Here is a 22530-nt window from a genome sequence, read left to right on the forward strand (position 1 = left end):
GCGCGCGCGAGAGAGGGGGAGGAAGCGCGCGCGAGAGAGGGGGAGGAAGCGCGCGCGAGAGAGGGGGAGGAAGCGCGCGCGAGAGAGGGGGAGGAAGCGCGCGCGAGAGAGGGGGAGGAAGCGCGCGCGAGAGAGGGGGAGGAAGCGCGCGCGAGAGAGGGGGAGGAAGCGCGCGCGAGAGAGGGGGAGGAAGCGCGCGCGAGAGAGGGGGAGGAAGCGCGCGCGAGAGAGGGGGAGGAAGCGCGCGCGAGAGAGGGGGAGGAAGCGCGCGCGAGAGAGGGGGAGGAAGCGCGCGCGAGAGAGGGGGAGGAAGCGCGCGCGAGAGAGGGGGAGGAAGCGCGCGCGAGAGAGGGGGAGGAAGCGCGCGCGAGAGAGGGGGAGGAAGCGCGCGCGAGAGAGGGGGAGGAAGCGCGCGCGAGAGAGGGGGAGGAAGCGCGCGCGAGAGAGGGGGAGGAAGCGCGCGCGAGAGAGGGGGAGGAAGCGCGCGCGAGAGAGGGGGAGGAAGCGCGCGCGAGAGAGGGGGAGGAAGCGCGCGCGAGAGAGGGGGAGGAAGCGCGCGCGAGAGAGGGGGAGGAAGCGCGCGCGAGAGAGGGGGAGGAAGCGCGCGCGAGAGAGGGGGAGGAAGCGCGCGCGAGAGAGGGGGAGGAAGCGCGCGCGAGAGAGGGGGAGGAAGCGCGCGCGAGAGAGGGGGAGGAAGCGCGCGCGAGAGAGGGGGAGGAAGCGCGCGCGAGAGAGGGGGAGGAAGCGCGCGCGAGAGAGGGGGAGGAAGCGCGCGCGAGAGAGGGGGAGGAAGCGCGCGCGAGAGAGGGGGAGGAAGCGCGCGCGAGAGAGGGGGAGGAAGCGCGCGCGAGAGAGGGGGAGGAAGCGCGCGCGAGAGAGGGGGAGGAAGCGCGCGCGAGAGAGGGGGAGGAAGCGCGCGCGAGAGAGGGGGAGGAAGCGCGCGCGAGAGAGGGGGAGGAAGCGCGCGCGAGAGAGGGGGAGGAAGCGCGCGCGAGAGAGGGGGAGGAAGCGCGCGCGAGAGAGGGGGAGGAAGCGCGCGCGAGAGAGGGGGAGGAAGCGCGCGCGAGAGAGGGGGAGGAAGCGCGCGCGAGAGAGGGGGAGGAAGCGCGCGCGAGAGAGGGGGAGGAAGCGCGCGCGAGAGAGGGGGAGGAAGCGCGCGCGAGAGAGGGGGAGGAAGCGCGCGCGAGAGAGGGGGAGGAAGCGCGCGCGAGAGAGGGGGAGGAAGCGCGCGCGAGAGAGGGGGAGGAAGCGCGCGCGAGAGAGGGGGAGGAAGCGCGCGCGAGAGAGGGGGAGGAAGCGCGCGCGAGAGAGGGGGAGGAAGCGCGCGCGAGAGAGGGGGAGGAAGCGCGCGCGAGAGAGGGGGAGGAAGCGCGCGCGAGAGAGGGGGAGGAAGCGCGCGCGAGAGAGGGGGAGGAAGCGCGCGCGAGAGAGGGGGAGGAAGCGCGCGCGAGAGAGGGGGAGGAAGCGCGCGCGAGAGAGGGGGAGGAAGCGCGCGCGAGAGAGGGGGAGGAAGCGCGCGCGAGAGAGGGGGAGGAAGCGCGCGCGAGAGAGGGGGAGGAAGCGCGCGCGAGAGAGGGGGAGGAAGCGCGCGCGAGAGAGGGGGAGGAAGCGCGCGGGAGAGAGGGGGAGGAAGCGCGCGGGAGAGAGGGGGAGGAAGCGCGCGGGAGAAAGCGCGCGAGAGAGAGGGGGAGGAAGCGAGCGAGAGAGAGGGGGAGGAAGCGAGCGAGAGAGAGGGGGAGGAAGCGAGCGAGAGGGGGAGGAAGGGAGCGAGAGAGAGGGGGAGGAAGGGAGCGAGAGAGAGGGGGAGGAAGGGAGCGAGAGAGAGGGGGAGGAAGGGAGCGAGAGAGAGGGGGAGGAAGGGAGCGAGAGAGAGGGGGAGGAAGGGAGCGAGAGAGAGGGGGAGGAAGGGAGCGAGAGAGAGGGGGAGGAAGGGAGCGAGAGAGAGGGGGAGGAAGGGAGCGAGAGAGAGGGGGAGGAAGGGAGCGAGAGAGAGAGAGAGAGAAAGGGAGCGAGAGAGAGAGAGAGAGAGAGAGAGAGAGAGAGAGAGGGGGAGGAAGCGAGCGAGAGAGAGAGGGGGAGGAAGCGAGCGAGAGAGAGGGGGAGGAAGCGAGCGAGAGATAGAGAGAGAGAGAGAGAGAGAGAGAGAGAGAGAGGGGAGGAAGCGAGCAAGGAGAGATGGGGAAAGCAAGAGAGGGGGGAAGCGAGTGAGAGTGAGGGGGAAGTGAGCATGGCGTGGAGAGAACTGGGAAGGATCACTTAGCAGCATAGAACAGTATTTTGGGGATGCGATTGAATAAATCACAAAGTTGGGCAATCTGAAGCCAGAGTCCCACAGATAAACTGCTATACTTCTGCCCATAGGAGAAAAAAAACTTTCTTGAAAGCTGTGCTTTGAAACATGAAAATGTGGGTCCAAAATATAAAAAGCCTCTCAAACCCTTCACTGCATTTGTTGTTAGCTGTATTTGTTAACTGTTTTCCAAAATCCAGTTCTGGTTGAGCTTTCAGTTAAACGTCAAAACTGGAAAAAAAACAATGCCATTGCCTTTGTCTCATGCCAGACATTGCACCCCTCGATCCTCCCAACCATAGATCCTCCCAACCGGTCGATGGAATTGCAAAGCTCTCAGCTTGGGTGTCCCATCTTTCCCAAACTGGCTTTCCAGCCCCTCATCTTTTCCATAAAAGATGCTTACATCCATCATTCTCTACCCTGCCTCATCCTATCTGATGTTGAAACTCTATCACCTCCAGGTTCAATTATTTCAATACCTGTCCATTCTCAACTCTCCATAAACTTACATTTACCCAAATTTCTTGCTGTCTGTATCCTGTCCTACTAGAAATGGCACAAAGAGTGGTGAGCCTGTGGAATTCATTACCACAGGAAAGGAAGTAGTTGATTCTAAAACTTTGAATGTATTCAAGAGGCGGCTAGATATGGCACTTGGGAGAATGGGATCAAAGGCTATGGGGAGAAAGCAGGATTAGGCTATTGAATTGGATGATCGGCCATGATCGTGATGAATGGCGGAGCAGGCTCGAAGGGCCAAAAGGCCTCCTCCTGCTCCTATCTTCTATGTATTTATGGCACGGTAGCACAGTGGTTAGCACTGTTGCTTCACAGCACCAGGGTCCCAGGTTTGCTTCCCGGTCTGTGCAGAGTCTGCACGTTCTCCCCGTGACTGTGTGGGTTTCCTAGACATGGGGTTTTTCCACAGTAACTTAATTGCAGTGTTAATGTAAGCCTACTTGTGACAATAAAGATAATTATCATTAAAAACTATAATTCCACTTTTCATTTTCCTATGTACGAGTTGCAGATTGCTGAACCACAAATTTTAAACTCCCATCCTGGTGTTCAAATGTTTTCGGGAGCTAGATATTGGAATATTAGATGAAAAAGACTAAAGTCCATCTAATTTGCCTTCTATCATACAAATTGTATGATGACAATGATGAAGTTGTTGACAAATTAGGGTAATTTCTATAAATTAATCTACAACAGACCCAGGCATGAAACACAAAATCCCCATTCATGGAAAATATTTGTGAACCATCGGCTGAAAAATCACCTGTTCACTTATCACGTCATGATTCAAATTACTTGTATACTGTATCCCTATACATGTGTATATTTAGGCAATATATATTATATATGAGAGAATGAGAGAGTTTGGCATTGACATCACACTGAATGGCTGAGCAGGCTCGAAGGGCTGAATTACCTATGGGCTTTTTTTCTATCCCAAAATATTTTCTTCTAAAAAATTCAGTTTGTTATTACCACCAAACCGGAGGATCAACCCTGGCTCAATGCAGAGTGCAGGAGCAGTACCAGTTATACTTAAAAATGGGGTACCAACCTGGTGAAGCTACAACATAGGACAACTTGCATGTCAAACAACCTAAGCAGCAAGTTGTTGACAGAGCCAAGCGATCCCACAACCAACAGATCAGATCTAAGCTCTGCAGTCCTGGCCTATCCAGTTGTGAAGGTGGACAATTAAACAACACACTGGAGGAAGCTCCACAAATATCCCCATCCTCAATAATGGAGGAGCCCAGCACATCTGTGCAAAAGACACAGCTGAAGCATTCGCAATAATCTCCAGCCACAAGTGCCAAGTTAGACAATCCATCTTACTCTCCGTCAGAGGTCCCCAGCATCACGGTTGCCAATCTTCAGCCAATTCGATTTACCCCACATATCCAGAAACGGCTGAAGGCACTAGATACTGCAAAGGCCATGGGCCCTAACAATATTCTGGCAATAGTATTGAGGACTTGTGCCCCAGACGTTGCCGCACCCCTAGCCAGGCTGTTCCAGTACAGCTACAACACTAGCATCTACCTGGCAATGTGGAACATAGCCCAGGTATGTCCAGTACACAAAAGGCAGGACAAATCCAACCCGGCCTATTACCACTTCATCAGTCTACTCTCAATCTTCAGTAAATTGATGGATGGGGTTAACAGTATTTTCAAGCTGCACTTAGCAATAATCTGCTCACTGACACTCAGTTTGAGTTCCAGCAGGGTCAGTCAGCTTCTAACCTTATTGGAGACTTGGCTCAAACCTGGACAAAAGAGCTGAACTCCAAAGATGAAGCAAGAGTGACTGCCCTTGACAGCAAGGCAGTATTCGATAGAGTGTGGCACCAAGGAGCTCGAGCAAAGATGGAATCAATGGGAATAAGGGGCAGAACTCTCAACTGGTTGGGGTCATACCCAGCACAAAGGAAGATAGATGGTTGTGGTTGTAGAATGTGTCATCTCAGTCCCAGGACATCACTACAGGAGATTCTCAGGGTGGTGTCCTCAGCCCAACCATCTTCCACTGCTTCATCAATGACCTTCCTTCCAACAAAAGGTCAGAAGTGGGGATGTACGCTGATGATTGCACAATGCTCAACGCCATTCGTGACTCTTCAGATAATGAAGCAGTCCATGTCCAAATGCAGGCAGGCCTGGACAATATCCAGGCTTGGGCTGACAAGTGGCAAGTTGCATTCACACCACACAAATACCAGGCAATGACCATCCTCTATAAGAGAGAATCAAACCATGGCATCTCAACAGCATTATCATTGAATCCCCCACTATCAACGTCATGGGAGTGACCATTGATCAGAAACTGAACTAGCCATATAAATACTGTGGCTCCAAGAGCAAATCAGAGGATATGAATCCTGCGGCCAGTAACTCACCTCGTGACTCCCCAAAGCCTGTCCACCACCAATAAAGCACAAATCAGTAGTGTGATGGAATACTCGCCAATTGCCTGGATGAATGCAGCTCCCACAACACTTAAGAAACTTTACACTTTCCAGGACAAAGCAGTCTCTTGATTGGCACCCCTTCCACAAACTTTCACTCTCTTCACCACTGAAGCACAGTGGCAGCAGTGTGTACCATCTACAAGATGCACCACAGAAACTTTACAAGGCTCCTTAGGCAGCATCTTCCAAGCTTATGATGGCTATCATCCAGAAGAACAAGGGCAGCAGATACATAGGAACATCACCACACCATTCTGACATGGAAATATATCACTGTTCCTTTCCTGTCGCTTGGTCAAAATCCTGGAACTCCCTCCCTAATAGCACAGTAGATGTACCGACATCATATGGACTGCAGCAATTCAAGAAGCCACATCACCATCACCTTCTCAAGAGAAATCAGGGATGGGCAACAAATGCTGGCCTAGGGAAGCCCACATCCTGTAAAATAGAATTTTTAAAAAAGGGAGTCTCTTAATTTCTAAAACCGTGTTCCTTGGTTCTAGACTGCCCCACAACCAAGACTGTTTCAATATCAAGAGGTGTGCCTGGAGTGTAAGGCATCAAAATGGCAAAGAAAATTTTCTGAATTGAATATGGAAAGTGAAGATAGTAAGATTATCAAATTATATTAAAAGTGATGGATTGAGTGGGGCCACTGGTATTAGGATTAATTAGGTGACAGTTGACTCTACAGGGTGCAAAAATATATTTTTTTGCTTCAATTTTTACTGAAAAGTAAAGTCACCATAGTCCAGATGGCCATAGGCTCCTTTACCTTTTGTGGGGGGGCAGGTAACTGGTGGTTATTTAACCTGAGACACACCACTCAGGTGAGGGGCAAGGTTGAGAGACAGGCCCTCGTGAACCCGCGGTCTTGGCATTGCTCTACATCACAAACCAGCTGTGCAGGGTGGTTAGCACTGCTGCCACACAGCACTAAGGACCCAGATTTGATCCCGACCTCACTGTCCATGAGGAGTTTGCACATTCTCCCCATGTCTGCGTGGGTCTCACCCCCACAACCCAAAGATGTGCAGGGTGGATAGATTTGCCACACTGAGTTTCCCCTTAATTGGAAAGAAAACTGAATTGAGTACTCAATTTATTTTTTTTAAAGAAAAAATGAATTTTAAAAAACAGCTGTGCATCAAACGGAGCTAAACTGGCCTCCTGCTTTTACTGAAGACACAGTCGAAAACTTTGATACAGAAAGGGAACTAGCAGTGTTGCAGAGCTACATTATGACAATTCTCATCACTACCAGCTGATTGCTGAACAGCTGTGGAAACCTCGGGTAAATAAATATCAAAGGCTGAGAGTTCCATGCGAGAAACCTTAAGGAACCACGGATAAAATTACATAGAGCCGGAGAATTACTACAGTGCAGAAAGAGACCAATCGGCTCATTGAGTCTGCGCTGACCCTGTGAAAGAACATCCTACCCAAGCCCAAACTCCGCACCATCCACAGCTAACCTGTATAACCATGGACAGAGGCAATTTACCATGACCACCCACTTTGCATATCTTTGAGTTGTGGGGGTGAGGCCCACGCAGACACGGGGAGAATGTGCAAACTCCACAGTGACCAGGACGAGGATCGAACCCAGGTCCTCAGTGCTGTGAGGCAGCAGTGCTAACCAGTGCGCCGCCCCCATTCTTTGGTCAATTTCGGGCACAATTTCACAACTCTATTTCATTCTGCCTGCTAATTTGCATATCAGTGTTCACATCATGGAAGGTCCATTTGGGTTTTCATCTTTTGGCCATCTTGTGATTTTCAATACTATATTTGATATTTTCAAGCTAGTTACTTTTATGAAAAAATTACTTTGAGCTTTAGCTTCTGAAAAGTTGCAACTGATTTTTACCCTAGTTTTAAGGTACAAAATTACGAGTAGAATCCCTTATTTATGACACAAGAACTAGAGACAGCAATGTTTTGTCACAGGAACGGTGAATCAAATTCACCATACAAAATCCAATTTACTGTGCTCTCTTGGGGTATATTTTCCCAGTAAGTGTGAAAAAGGTCAGTGTATGAAGAGAAATTTTAAGTAACTGAAAATTACACAGAGTGGCATCTTGTTAACACAGAAGTCATCACACCTCTCCAAAGCACAGCACTATTTTCCGGACATTTGAAAATTTCCCCAGCTGCTTTGTACCAAATGTCAGATTTAAGGAATTTTAATTTACTTGCATATTTGGCCTGCCGAAGTTAAATTGATAGTTGGGAGTTTAAACAACTAATAAGATCTCCTTATACTGCCTTGCAAATTGCATTGTTGATCTTGTCAGTAGGTAAGGCACTATAATTGGTGCCCTATTGCCCTCTGGGGTGGGGAGAGAAAGAGAGGAATCAGTGAATGACTCAGTACCAATTATTCCTGCTGAAGAGCATGCTCAACAATATCGGATGAGAACACGTTTGATTTGGTCCAATGATCAACATTTCATTGCCTTGGTTCACAAGAATGACTATTTAGAGGGGGCCTATATATCTGGTGTTCATAGAATGTCAGTTAAAAAGACAGGATGAGAAAAAATAAAACATGTGCAAACCAGTTTCTGAACCAAATAAAATACTGTCCAATAGGGAATTGCCAATTTTCTTAGTGTTAAGCAGAAAATGAAACATTTCACCCTTGTAAAATTAGCTGGACCATTTATTTGCCAGTCATTACACAAAATTTCATGTTTTATGTGTAACCTCTGCAGTTCCAGGGAAAATGTGCGTAAGCCATATAGGAAATCCATTGTCCTTTAATTTTTAAAAAAATTTAGTGCACCCAATACATTTTTTCCAATTAAGGGGCAATTTAGCATGGCCAATCCGCCTAACCTGCACATCTTTGGATTGTGGGGGCGAAACCCACGCAAACATGGGGAGAATGTGCATACTCCACAAGGACAGTGACCCAGAGCCAGGATCAAAACTGTGACCTCAGCGCTGTGAGGCAGCGATGCTAACCACTGTGCCGCCCACGGTCCTTTAATTTTGATCAGTTTCACCAGTTTGGAAATGAGACATTCTTTCAAATTTTTACAAAAACTATCTTTATCATCTTTTATTTCCATTTAACAGTTTCATAGTGAAGTAAATAACTGAGTCAGGCATGGTGGCTGGCACTGTTGCCTCAGCACCAGGTACCCAGATTTGATTCAAACATTGGGTGACTGTGGTGAAATGGCCAAAGCCCCTTAGTTAGATGGGGTTACAGGAATAGGGCGGCGGCGTGAGCCTGGGTAGTGCGCTCTTTCAGCGGGTTGGTGCACTGTAGACATTCTGTAACATTTGAGTTGAATATGAATCTTCAAAATGTTAATTGAGGTTCACTCTTCACAGATGCCAAGCCTGTATTTTTCCAACACTTTGTTTGTATTTCAGATTTCCAGCATCTGCAGTATTTTGCTTTTATGTAAATTATCTAAGTCACCTGGAAAGGTATAGCTAATGGAGCGGTGTAGATGTTAAGACCACTTATAAAAATGGTGTTTCTTAATTGTAAGCAAAGATCTAAAATGCTGACCATTTTCAAAGAATGATCTGTAAATTACTGGCGTATTAACAGAATAAAATTCACTTCTTACAAATACACTGTACTTAAAGACTCAAGAAGATTACTACAGCAGTACTGTACCCATTTGAGGTGAGCTATTCAGCCCGTTGCAGCTTCAACAGTCAAATCTATTTAATTTACACTTCGCCAAATTGAGCACTGCCAACAATTCAAACAGGGTCTGCTCATGTCTCACAATCCTTCATGGAGAATGATCCATACAGACAGGCAACCTGAAACTCACATTTCTGGCACACAGAGTAAGTGCTCAGCCAGTCTGCAAATGTCTTGGGGCAGTTACTGTTGTCCTGGTATCCAGCAAAGGAGGGGAAAATTACTCAAGATAGTGCACTATAAGAACGAGGAGAAGAATTTGTCAATAGGTGTGGGCTCAAGTAGGATAATCTTTCCAGGGGCCGGTGCGGGCTCGATGGGCTCCTTCTGCACTGTAAATTCTATGATCACTCGAGCCCACTCTGGCATTCAATACGAGCATGGCTGATCTCACCTCGGCCTCAACTTCACTTCCCTGCTGATTCTCTATAACCCTTCAACCCATTACTAATTAAAAATCTAGCAATCTCCTCCTTAAATTTACTCAATGCCCCAGTATCCACCACACTCTGGGTTAGCGAATGCCACAGATTCGTGACCCTTTGAGAGAAGTAATTTCTCATCTGTTTTAAATCTGCTACCACTTATCCTAAAACTATGACCTCTCATTCGAGATTGCGTCACAAGAGAATACATCCTCTTCACGTCTACTTTGTCAGTACCTTTTATCATCTTATTATACCTTAATTAGTTAGTGATGGCCTCGCTGCCATTTGCTCCGGGGAAATATTCAGCGAACCCGGTGGTGGCCTGACCATTGAAGACAGGGGGGCAATTTTGGCAGCACTTCAAATTGGGGGCGGTATTGAAGCTGACGCCAATTTGTGCGATTCACATGTTTGAGCCAACGACATTGGATGCCAGATTTAAGGGATGGGAGAAGCGGTGGAAGGGATTTGTTCTTGGAGGGACGATTTGCGAGCTTGGAGTTGGAGAAATTTGGGATTTTGCAGTTGGATACATTTAGGTATTTACAGATTCGCAATTTCATGAAAAAGATCCTTCTGACAGCCCCTGTGGTGCCACCTTCCTCGTTGCTGGAGAGGGTTTTACCACTGGCAGGGATGGAGTACCTTGGGGATTTATGGTAGGATTATGGCAGAGGAGGCAGTGTCAGTGGAGAGGGTTATGGCTAAGTGGGAGGAAGAGTTTGGGTGTGGTGAGAGGCTCTGCGGATGGTGAATGCAAGACTTAGTGTGTGATATTAAGGTTGATACCGTTAAAGGTAATGCAAAGGGCCCATCTGACTAGGTCTTGGGTGAGCAGATTGTTTGCCGTGCAGGAAGATGAGAATGAGCATTGTGGGAGGGGCTCGGCTAATCATGTGGACATGTTCTGGTCATGTCCTCAGCATGTGGGTTTCTGGGTCTCCTTTAGCACCATGTCAATGATTCTACAAATTGAACAGAAGCCGTGTCCCTTTGGGGTCATATTTGGGGTGTTGGATCTGCCGGGGACTAATGTTCTGGCCTTTGCCTCAGGCTTGGGCTGCCAAGTGGCAAATTACATTTACACCACACAAGCGCCAGGCAATGGCCATCTCCTACAAGAGGAATCTAACCATCACCCATGACATTCCCATCACCAAGTCAGGGTGGTGAGTGGCTTGGACGGTTACCATTGATCAAAAACTGAACTAGCCATATTAGTACTATGGCTACCAGGGCAGGTCAAAGGCTAGGAATCCTTGGGCAAGTAACATATCTCCTGCCCCCCCTCCCCCACAAAGCCTGTCCACCATCTACAAGGCACATGTCAGGAATGTAATGGAATACTCTCCACTTGCCTGGATGAGTACAGTTTCAATACTCCAGAAGCTCGACACCATCCAGGACAAAGTAGCCCGCTTGATTGCTCCTCCTTCCACAAACATTCAAACCCTCCACCAGCAACGAACAGTGGCAGCCACGTACCATCTACAAGATGCACTGCAGTAACTCACCAAGGTTCTGTAAGGCAGCACCTTCCAAACCCATGACCACTACCATCTAGAAGAGCAAGAACAGCAGATACCATGAAACCCTACCACCTAGAGGTTCCCCTCCAAGTCACTCACCACCCTGACTTGGAAATATAATCGCTGTTCCTTCACTGTCGCTGGGGAAAAATCCTGGAACTCCCTTCCTAACAGCAGTAGCTGTACCTTCACCCAAGGGACTGCAGTGGTTCAAGACCAAGGACGCCCCGCCCACATCCCGAAAATTAATTTTTAAAAATCCTTATCAAATGCCTTCCAGAAGTCCAGATATACCACATCTACAGGATACCCATTATCCAAGTGGCTTGATATATCTTCAAAGAACTCGAACAAATGAGTCAAACTATGCTTGCAGAAGCACTCGTGCTACCCAATCACTGCCAAAGATCTGAATGCTGTAACATGATCCATTAATTGTGTGTGGTTTTACCTCTCTCCTCAACGGCTTTGTTTTGCCAAAAAAGTTTCAAACATTTCACCCTTTTAACAAGAATATTCACCTCATATTCCCCATGTACCATGTCCCCAGATAACAACTAAGACAACGAGCATATCCCCAAGGCCTCTGCCGACAATAATGGGGGGTCTATTTCTTTATAAAGCAGATGGGAAAAGTGAAAGCAGTATGTATTTTACTTAACAGATCAAAAATTAACCGCAAGGAATTATGGAGACAACTTGATTTCTATTACTGTATTACTTTACAGCATGACATGCTACACGTTTCCTGTATTTAGTTGACATTACTTATGGACAGTAGTCAAGACTGCCAAATTTATGCCAATTTAATTAGAGTCATAACACCAACTGTTCCTCTGAAAGTTTCAATCTGTACCCACCCTACTTTAAAAGCAGAGAATTAGCTTACAGGCAAGTTTCAAGTTGTTTCATGTAATGCTCATTAATATTCAGTGATTATTGCTCTCAAATGGACGTTTGTAAGTATCAGATGGGGGTAGTATCAAGCTCACTTCAAAAGCTTCCATGATTGAGCACATCATTGACACTCAGCATCTTGGTCTCGGTTCAAGCAGCAAGAAGCACTTAGGTGGTACCCCATTGCAGCTATACACCATTGCAGATCATTATCTTCAAGAGAGAAGATTCACATGACAATTATTGGCTTTAATCAAAACACCACCTAATCAGTTATAAAATAATTCACGCTGCCAAGGCTTTAAATTCTCCATTCCCAACAGTTTAAATTGGTTCTTGCACATGGTTCGGCTCACCGCCAAGCACATCTTCACTTACTTAATCAATACTATTTCCCAAACAAAAACTGATAATCTCAATTCTCATTCACTTTTTAAAAAATATATATTTATTCAAATTTTTCAACAAACCCCCCCCCACCCCCAACAAGAAACAAGAACACAACAAGCAGCAATTATACATTGGATTTCCCCCATATACAATAACCCCCCATATAACATTTAAAAACACAAATAGGGGAAAAAAAACACCTTCACCCAAACGCCACCCCAAAAGAAACCCCCCCTCCCTCGGGCTGCTGCTGACCTCCTCCTAACGCTCCACAAGATACTCTAGGAACGGTTGCCACCGCCTGAGGAACCCTTGCACAGACCCTCGCAAGGCAAACTTTATTCTCTCCAGCTTGATGAACCCTGCCATGTCATTGATCCAAGCTTCCACACTAGGGGGCTTCGCATCTTTCCATAGTAGCAAAATCCTCCGCCAGGCTACCAGGGACGCAAAGGCCAGAATATCGGCCTCTTTCGCCTCCTGCACTCCCGGCTCGTCCGATACCCCAAATAATGCTAATCCCCATCTCGGCTTGACCCAGGCGTTCACCACCTTGGAGATAGTCCTCGCAAAACCCCTCCAAAACCCGGGCACGACCAGAACATATGGACGTGATTTGCCGGGCTCCCCGAGCACCTCTCACATCTGTCCTCCACCGCAAAGAACCTACTCAACCTCGCCCCTGTCATATGCGCTCTGTGAGTAACTTTAAACTGTATTAGGCGGAGCCTGGCGCAAGAGGAGAAAGAATTAACCCTACTCAGGGCATCAGCCCACAGACCCTCATCTATCTCCTCCCCAAGCTCCTCCTCCCACTTGCCCTTTAACTCCTCCACCGAGGCCTCCTCCTCTTCCTGCAGCTCCTGGTAAATCGCCAAAACCTTGCCTTCTCCAACCCATACACCCGAAATCACCCTGTCCTGAATCCCACGTGCCGGAAGCAGTGGGAATTCCCTCACCTGATACCTCACAAACGCCCTCACTTGCATGTACCTGAAAGCGTTTCCCGGGGGTAGCCCAAACTTCTCCCCCAGCGTCCCTAGACTCGCAAACGTCCCATCGATGAACAGGTCCCCCATTCTTCTAATCCCTGCCCGATGCCAGCTCCGAAACCCCCCATCCACCGATGGTTCTCCCGAATCGGGGACCAAACCGAGGCTCCCACCTAGCCCCCGTGTCGCCTCCACTGCCCCCAGATCTTCAGCGTCGCCGCCACCATCGGACTTGTGGTGTACCTTATCGGCGAGAGCGGCAGCGGTGCGGTCACCAGCGCCCTCAGGCTCGTGCCCACACAGGACGCCATCTCTAGCCTCTTCCACACTGCCTCCTCTCCCTCCATTACCCGCTTACGGATCATCGCGACATTGGCTGCCCAATAATAGCCACACAAATTTGGCAGTGCCAGCACCCCCCTGTCCCTGCTACGCTCCAGAAACACCCTCTTCACCCTCGGGGTCTTATTCGCCCACATAAATCCCATGATGCTCCTGCTTACCCGTTTGAAAAAGGCCTTGGGGATCAAAATGGGAAGGCACTGGAACACAAAGAGAAACCTCGGGAGGACCGTCATTTTGACCGACTGCACCCTACCCGCTAGTGAGAGTGGCAGCATATCCCACCTTTTAAAATCCTCCTCCATCTGCTCCACCAACCGCGTCAAATTGAGCTTGTGCAGGGCTCCCCAACTCCTAGCTACTTGGATCCAGAGGTACCGAAAGCTCCTTTCCGCCCTCTTCAGCGGTAGCTCATCTATCCCCCTTCCCTGGTCCCTTCCTGAATGCACCACAAAGAGCCCACTCTTCCCTACGTTGAGTTTATACCCCGAAAAGTCCCCAAACTCCCTAAGGATCCGCATGATCTTCGCCATCCCCTCCACTGGTTCCGCAACATACAACAGGTCATCGGCATACAACGACACCCGGTGTTCCACTCCCCCCCCCCCCCCCCCCCCCCCGGACCAATCCCCTCCATTTCCTGGACTCCCTCAGTGCCATGGCCAGCGGTTCAATTGCCAGTGAAGACAACAAGGGGGATAGGGGGCACCCCTGCCTCGTCCCCCGGTTCAGCCGAAAGTACTCCAACCTCCGCCGGTTCGTAGCCACACTCGCCACCGGGGCTCTATATAGCAGCCTGACCAAACTGATGAACCCCTCCCCGAACCCAAACCTCCGCAACACTTCCCAAAGATACTCCTATCCATCCGATCAAAGGCCTTCTCCACGTCCATGGCTGCCACTAACTCCGCTTCCCCCTCCACCGAGGGCATCATAATCACATTGAGGTGCCTCCGCACATTTGTATTTAGCTGCCTACCCTTCACAAATCCCGTCTGGTCCTCATGAATCACCCCCGGGACACAGACCTCAATTCTCATAGCCAGCACCTTCGCCAGCAAAGTAGCATCAACATTGAGGAGCGAGTCTCATTCACTTTTCACAGGATATTCTTTAAACTTCAGTTTAACATGTCATCCAAACGACATCTTTCAAAAGGTACAAAAAAAATAAACGTGCAAAATCGAGCTCCAGTTATTGACAGTTTAGAAATCTGATTTCTAGTCTATTCAAGTAGCCAATTGATGTCCAATCCCTTATGTAGAGTATATTTCCAACTTTCTCTGTCTGTTAGCTTTGACAGTCATCGGACTCGAAACGTTAGCTCTTTTCTCTCCGTACAGATGCTGCCAGACCTGCTGAGATTTTCCAGCATTTTCTCTTTTGTATATTCATTATGTCCTGACAGACTACAAGCTCATTCATTTTATCAACAATTCCTAATATTCTAATGAGTTGGTAACTCATTTCAGAGCCATATTTGAAAGTACAACTTTGTTTTTATCACTTTTGTCTTTTCTTGCCAGAGGTCTTATTGCATTTGCAACCTTTCAACCATTTGCAACACTGAAATAGAGTAGAAGTTTTGAAGATCTCTCACATTTCAATTGTAAATAGAGCCATGGAACCATTCTGGGAAATCTCTGCATCCTCTCAAGGAACCTCGTTCTTCCTAAAGTGTGACAACCAGAACTGAATACAATACTCCAATCAGAGCTTTACAGGTTTAACATGACTCCCCTGCTTTTGTTTGCACCATACCTGTATTTATTAAGCCCAAGATCCTAATTCTCCAAAATGGCCTGCCACCCTCCCTCTCCCTACTGTCAACTTGTGTGTTAAATTCCATCTGCCAGTTGTTGGCCCATTCATGTCCTGTTGTTGCATTTGTTTCGTACAACGTTCACTGTTTGCTCCCACCCAAGTTTGGTATCATTGGCAAATCTTAATTTTACGACGTATTCAAATATTCATTGTTAAGGCTTGGTAGCCCTTTTAACTTCAGGTAAGACAACTTGCTTTGTTAATGGACCATTGCATAACATTTCTAAAATTCTGAACTACAGAAGTACATGCTGAAAATCGAGCAATAGGTGATCATTAAGCAGAAGAGTTATAAATTCAGCATCAGCAAACCTAGTTAATTCAAGATTCTGTGCGGAGTTACGTGAAGGTTCCACACCCAATATCTTGCACGTTTGTTTTAAAAACCAAATGCATTTTGATTCACTAAAAGCCATAAACAATTACATCCTGAACTTGCAATCTTGAACAGAAGCGGATACCAACTTTTCACTTCCAAATCAAAAAATAGGTAAGCAAAATGTGCCCCATAATGCCATATTGACACCACACCATATCGCAAATTGAGCCACCTAGGAGCATCAATTATCCAGAGGTTAGGTAATTACAGTCATTCACACAGAACCACCAAGTCCAACTTTGTGTCAGTGTTTTGAATGGGAACATTTGTGCATCTCTTCAGGGAAAGAGAGAAAATAGAAACGGTAAGGAACAGTACTAAAGCCATATTGTCCCCACATAACAAATACTGGAAATATTTTGATTATCCAAGAAGAAAAAAAAATCACATTATTTCAAAGAAAACCTTTGCGACAATTGTTCGATAAAAGGTACCTGAGATAACATTTTAACAGAATAGCCCCAGGCAGGTTCTCAAGTCCAATTCTGGATTCAGGCAAAGTGAACACTGTGAATGCACCAGGTATAACTGGCAAGATTCACAATTAAGACATAAAATCTCACCAGGACAAGTAGCTGACAACAATTTGGTATGGGCTAAGAAAATGCACTGGTCCACTATCAACAATTTGTATATTACCTTGAACATTACACATAACAAGGCAATTTTAAAAAATTTGACACCATGTCAAAGGAAGACCAAGACAGATTTTTTTTTATTTTTTATAAAAGAGTAAAATGAAAGATGGGGGATGTGGAATGAATCCAAGAACCTATGTCCAAGGCAGATGAAGGGATGGTTGTCAATGGTGGGTTGATGGGAATCAGAGATGCGCAAAGGCCAGAATTGGGAGGGCACCAATATCTCGGACAGTTTGCGAGCTGGAGTGGGTTACTTAGACGGGGAAAAATTCAAAATGTGACTTATGAAACAGTGCGCAATCTTTATGAAGTGTCATGGATTAAGCATGTGTGATAATGGAATGCATTTACCAATCTGTCAAATCAGTCATGCTGCCCGTCATAGTTTAAACACACTGCAATCTTGACTAGATAACAGATGGGTGTTAATTTCAAGTCCTAATCTGTCCCTGGAAATGCTTAGTAAGCCTTATATATTTAGTAAATGTGCCAGTGTATCCAAGTAATTTTAACATTATACTGTCATTCATGTTTCGTACATTAACAGATTGTCCACCAAATAAATTACCCTTTCCTGCAGCAAGCTGAACTATCATTTACAGTTGGATGCATTGCTAGAAAACCTAAAAACTGCAGTAGGCCATTCAGCCCCTTGAGCCAGTTCAGTCATTCAATTATATAAAACCTGATCTGTATCTCAACTCCAATTACCCAGCTTTGTTCCATATCCCCTGATACCTTTACGAACGAACAAAAGTCAATCTGTCAACTACACAAACACTATTCTAACAAATAGGGAACCAAAGATACAAATCCTTTAACTGCTTTTTTTGTGCCAACAGAAACTCAACAATGCAAATGAAAGATTTCCAATGGTGTACAGAGGCTAGTTATGTGTCACAGGTTGAGACTGGTAAAATTAAGATGACCAATTTGTAAATGGATAATTTTTGAATATGTCAATAATTGTTTTCTATTTTTTGCCAAATGTCAGTCTCCCACTTCTCCTTCTGCACCCATTTTGAAACAGGTAAAATAAAGTATTTCATTTTGAAGGGGGGAAAAGGGCCTGCAAATTGCTAGCAGTAACTGAAGAAATATGAAAAACTCAAGATACGAGAAATTGTTCAAATGAAGTGTAAAAATGTTACTTGCTATGCTCTGGGGACACAGGTTCAACTCCCACCATAGCAGCTGGAATTTAAATTCAAATAAAATCTAGTCTCAGTAATGATGGCCATGGAACTACCATCGATTGACTGAAAAACCTATCAGGTTCATTAACACCCTTTAGGAAAAGAAATCGGTCGTCCTTACCTGGTCTAGCCTACATGTCCAGATCCACAGCAATGTCATTGACTCTTTCCTGGATTCTGAAATGGCCTGGAAAACCACTTAGTTCAAAGGCAATTTGGGCTGGGCAACAAATGCTGGTCTTGCCAGTGATACCCATGCCCCATGAAAGGATTAAACAAATACTAAATATTTTTAAATAGAAACAGTTATAGGGAACAATATGTTGCTATTAGATTGCATCTATATATAAGGTATGGTTCACTGCATGCCTAGTGCATAAGTATTTACAATAATTTCTATTATCTGACAAGTGCAGTTAAACTTGATATCGAGTACAGTAGGAACTGGCAGATCCACTAAGTTATGAAATGTATTTTGCAACAAACATGAAGCATAAAAGTATTTCCTGACATACAGTAATTTTGTTTTGAAGAGGTGGAAAAACTTAACGTTGACAGTACTGATGAATTGGCAGGCTTTCAGAAAGATACTGGTCAGGCACCCCAAGCTAAAATTAGGCCTATTAGCTAACAGTGGGCCATTTTAAACTTTAATGCCAAAAGGCTGCAGAATCATTGTAAAGGAAAATTCAAACTTAAAAATGCAACTTGCATTCTTCAGAGATTGATGTAGTTCAACATCTGTATCCAGAACATAGATAGGACTACACGTTTGACAGCATTTTTGCCTTCTGCTAACCATTCTTCCACGGCATTATACCGGACTATTATTTTCCATGTGGAGAAATTGGGCCAATACTGACTGACAAGTTCAATAAATCAAAGATTTAAATAGAAAATATGGCAAGCCTTCGAATTAAATATTTTCAAAATTAAGACAGATTTAATAGAAAACAGATTTAATAGAAGTAACAGGATGGATGGGCTAAAAACAGAAAATGCTGGAAATGTTCAGCTCCAGCAGCATCTGCAGAGAGTATCAATACTTCAGGTCTGTGTGTGACCTTTCATCAGAAAGACTTGAAATGTTAACTTTGCTTTTCTCTACACAGATCCGGCCAACTATTTCAGTCATTATTTCAGATTCTCAGGATCCACCACATTCTGCTTTTTGTTGTGAATGCTTATCTGAACTAAAATTATTTCTGAGCGCTTATTTCTAGACTTCCATGTTAAGATTTTTGTATCACTTTTTCTAAACCTTACACTTATGGACTTGAAAAACAAAAACATTTGAGAAAAAAATATATATTGTTAAAACGGAATGTTCAAAATACATAGTGCAGCCAGGATCGGAATAAAGAGCAGATAGGTTAATGATTTAGCTTCTGCGTCAGCTAACATTAATTTCTCTTCTTTTTAGATACTAACGCACCTATGCATTTTCTACTATGTATTAAAAAAAAAACACTTAGTTGAGGCTCCATTCAAGTCGAGAATTACTCAGCATTTTTGTTTAAAGTTCTACTTTATATTTAAATAGAAAAAATATATTTAAATAATTTGTAAACCAATTTTTTTAACTTTTCAATTAAATGGACAAGTTCAATAATGGATACTTCTTCCCTTGACTGCAATTACGTGGAAGTTTACATCTTAAATTACATTTTTCTTAGGGCAGCACGGTGGCACAGTGGTTAGCTGTTGCCTCATGGCTCCGAGGTCCCAGGTTCGATCCTGGCTCTGGGTCACTGTCCGTGTGGAGTTTGCACATTCTCCCTGTGCTTGCGTGGGTTTCGCCCCCACAATCCAAAGATATGCAGGGTAGGTGGATTGGCCACGCTAAATTGCCCCTTAATTGGAAAAAATGAATTGGGTATACTAAATTTATTTTAAAATTACATTTCGCAATTTACATATATATTTTATAATAAGCATGATCACGTGTGAGCTTCTCCATAGTCAAGTGTGAGCTTCTGTATAGTCAAGTTACAAAAATGTCAAACTGGTCATGGGCCTGATATTTGGAACTCTGAAACCGATCTGTTTAACAACAGAAAGGGTCTACTTTCTCACCAAGCTGGTCATTATGTAAATACGATCATAATACCTGTACAAACATGAAATGGTGCTGGGATTATTTGTCCTGGTGAACTATCATTTGCATCCAAAAACATAACCACTATGATATTATATAATATTGAATGGAAAATCGACCCCCCCCATCTTTTACAGCTCTCAAATAATTAAAAATCAGCTTCAACTTAAAATTCTGCATATTGTAAACGCATTGATAAGCACGCAGAGTTCGTGATGAGTATTCTGCAGAACCCAGTGGAGCTGGCAAAGGAGAAAAAAAAGCTGGTTTAAAAAAAAATGTCGTAATGTTAATCCTGCATCACCAAAAAGCAGGATGCATGTGGCTCATGGCACTGCACCGACCACGAAAATATGACAACTAAAACAGTGGGGGGTGGGAAAAACGATCATTAGATATTGCATCAGACATTGAAGATCACAAAACACAAAATTTAAGCGTTCAGCGATGATATACATTATATATATTTCGATAATAATTGGATAACACCGTTTGGGCGTCTCACAAGTCAAGATCCACCCTGCGGTAAAAAAAAATCTTGTTTCTTCTCACTCCACCCAAACTCATCAGTGTTGCTCATAACCTGCAAGTATGCCCATCCATTCTATCACGCACACTTTTAAGGATTATAATAAAATGAGACGGTGGGGATTACGGTCTGGTGTGTCTGGTCCCCGGGCGTCGGCCACAGCACCAAGATTGGGGGGGGGGGGGGGGAGAAAGAGAGAGAGAGAAAAAAATACAAACCTGCGATATTCGACATAGAAAGGAATTGGGTCAAACTCACAGACACATAAAGAGAGAGAAAAAATGGATGTCCGTTTCTTAGGAGGCCACGTCGGCGACTTTATGGTGTTTGAGGAACTGCGTTTGAAATACACCCAAAGGTCGTAGAGGGAGAGAAAAAAAGGCAGCGACAGAGAGCCGGATCATTTGAAGGTCCCCCGTTTTAATGTTTTACCAACGGCCGGGCGCCATTTTATTACCACACAGCAAGGCAGCGGCCACAATCTGAAAGGAAGCCTTCCGAGTCCCGGTCTCTTTTGCTCCCCTCCCTACCGAGCGCTGTATTTAATCAATCTCTCAGCCATTACCAAACCTTCACCAACTCACCCAGAAGAGAGTCGCCTTCGACACGGTGGGCTAATAGCGACCATTCAGACGAGAATCCAGAGGGTGCTTTTTTTAAAACGGCTGTCAAACAGAATTACAGCCCTTTCCCTCGCCGCCCCCCCACACACACAAACAAAAAAAACCCTCCTTCGCTCAAACTGTTTTTTCTCTCGCCCTGGATCCGTCTCTCCCTCTACGCCGCCGTGTGGAGTCTGCGCAGAGCGAGCTGCGCACATCAATCCGTCCGTTTTTTCTCTCTCTGTCTGTCTCGTCTTCCTCCCCGGCGAACCCACCCCCCCCTTCCCGACACAAGTGACCGGCCGACGGCGCCACCTTCCGCGCCTGCGCACTGGTTTCCCCCCCCCCTCTCACAACAGTCGCCCGGGATTCGCCCACTCCCTCGCGGCGCCTGCGTATTGGAGGGAGTGAGCGAACCGGAGCGTGACTCAAAGAGGCGAAACTTCGAGTGACGCCACCGGCCTGTTGACGAACATGCGCTGTCGATCGGCGCCAGCGTCCTCTCGCGGCCCTCGGGGGGAGGGGGAGATAGTAGCGAGCGTGCGCAGTCGGGCGGTGCCGAGTCTGACAGCCGTTAGAGCGCGCGCGCTTCAGCTAATTTGAATGGTGTGAGTCGTGCCACCAAGAAAAAAACTTTTCTACATTGTATTATTTCCCATTCGTTTTATAGTGCTATTTGGTGTTCTTGCATCTGAGTGGAAGAATATATCCGACGGTTTTTTTTCCCATGAGAGAGTGCGTAATGTATTGAGGAACAGGGCATAAGCTATTCAGCCCTTGGAGCCATTCAAGAAAATCAAAGGCTGATCTTTTATTTGGACGCCAATTTCCTGCACTATCCCCATTGCCCTTTAGTTCCTCCGTATCCAAAAATCTACCAGTCCCTGTGCTGAATGCTCAACAACTGCACCCACACCTCTCTGGGGTAGACACTGCCTAAAATTCACAACATTTGAATGAAGAACTATCTCCTTATCTCAGACCTTAAAGGCCCCTTTTTTGTACTGTCAACCTAAGTTCTTGATTTCCCAACTAGGGAATTATGTACGTCCTGCGTCTACCCTGTCAAGTCCCTCATGAATTTTATTTTTCAATGAGTGATGCGACCATCAATTCACTCGAGACGGGAGTAGAAGTAAACTGGCTTTAATCAACTTAGAACAGTGCCTGCCTGCGACTGATCCAATATTGAGAACCACCTACAGGTCGACTGCTCTTTATACCTCCCTTCAAGGGGAGGAGCCATGGGCAGAGCCCATACAGGCCCCAACATGCTCCCCTATGGATAATGCCATACAATGGCTCATAGGAGGAGCCCACAAGGGCAACAGCATAGCACAGATACAAATACAAGGGTAACAGCACAGATACAAATACAATGGTGGATTATTGGCATAATACATTCACCACAATGAGATCCTCTCTACTCAATTCCAGGGAACATTAAAAGGTCTTGCAATACCAAGTTAACAGGTTTGTTTCGAATCACTAGCTTTCAGAGCATGCCTCCTTCATCAGGTGAAATTCTAGGGAAGATAGACCTTTCCACTCGATCTGTCCTCATAGGATAATGGGGCTGGTTTAGCACAGGTCTAAATAGCTGGCTTTTAAAGCAGACCAAGGCAGGCCAGCAGCACGGGTTCAATTCCCGTACCAGCCTCCCCGAACAGGCGCCGGAATGTGGCGACTCAGGGCTTTTCACAGTAACTTCATTTGAAGCCT

General features: G+C 46.5%; 2 protein-coding genes across 2 annotated transcripts in view; one reads left to right on the forward strand and one right to left on the reverse strand.

Moving 5' to 3' along the window:
* The window catches only part of LOC140386904 (lissencephaly-1 homolog), a 134484-nt gene extending 113412 nt beyond the window's left edge, over positions 1-21072 (reverse strand). The window contains exon 1 of the mRNA XM_072469757.1: positions 20791-21072. The gene's annotated coding sequence lies outside the window, so the exon portion shown is untranslated. The remainder of the gene's footprint in view (positions 1-20790) is intronic.
* Positions 20544-22530, forward strand: part of mettl16 (methyltransferase 16, N6-methyladenosine) — a 162951-nt gene continuing 160964 nt past the window's right edge. Inside the window, exon 1 of the mRNA XM_072469756.1 lies at positions 20544-20616. The gene's annotated coding sequence lies outside the window, so the exon portion shown is untranslated. The remainder of the gene's footprint in view (positions 20617-22530) is intronic.

This window comes from Scyliorhinus torazame, chromosome 12, assembly GCF_047496885.1.
Source record: "Scyliorhinus torazame isolate Kashiwa2021f chromosome 12, sScyTor2.1, whole genome shotgun sequence".
Taxonomy (NCBI): domain Eukaryota; kingdom Metazoa; phylum Chordata; class Chondrichthyes; order Carcharhiniformes; family Scyliorhinidae; genus Scyliorhinus; species Scyliorhinus torazame.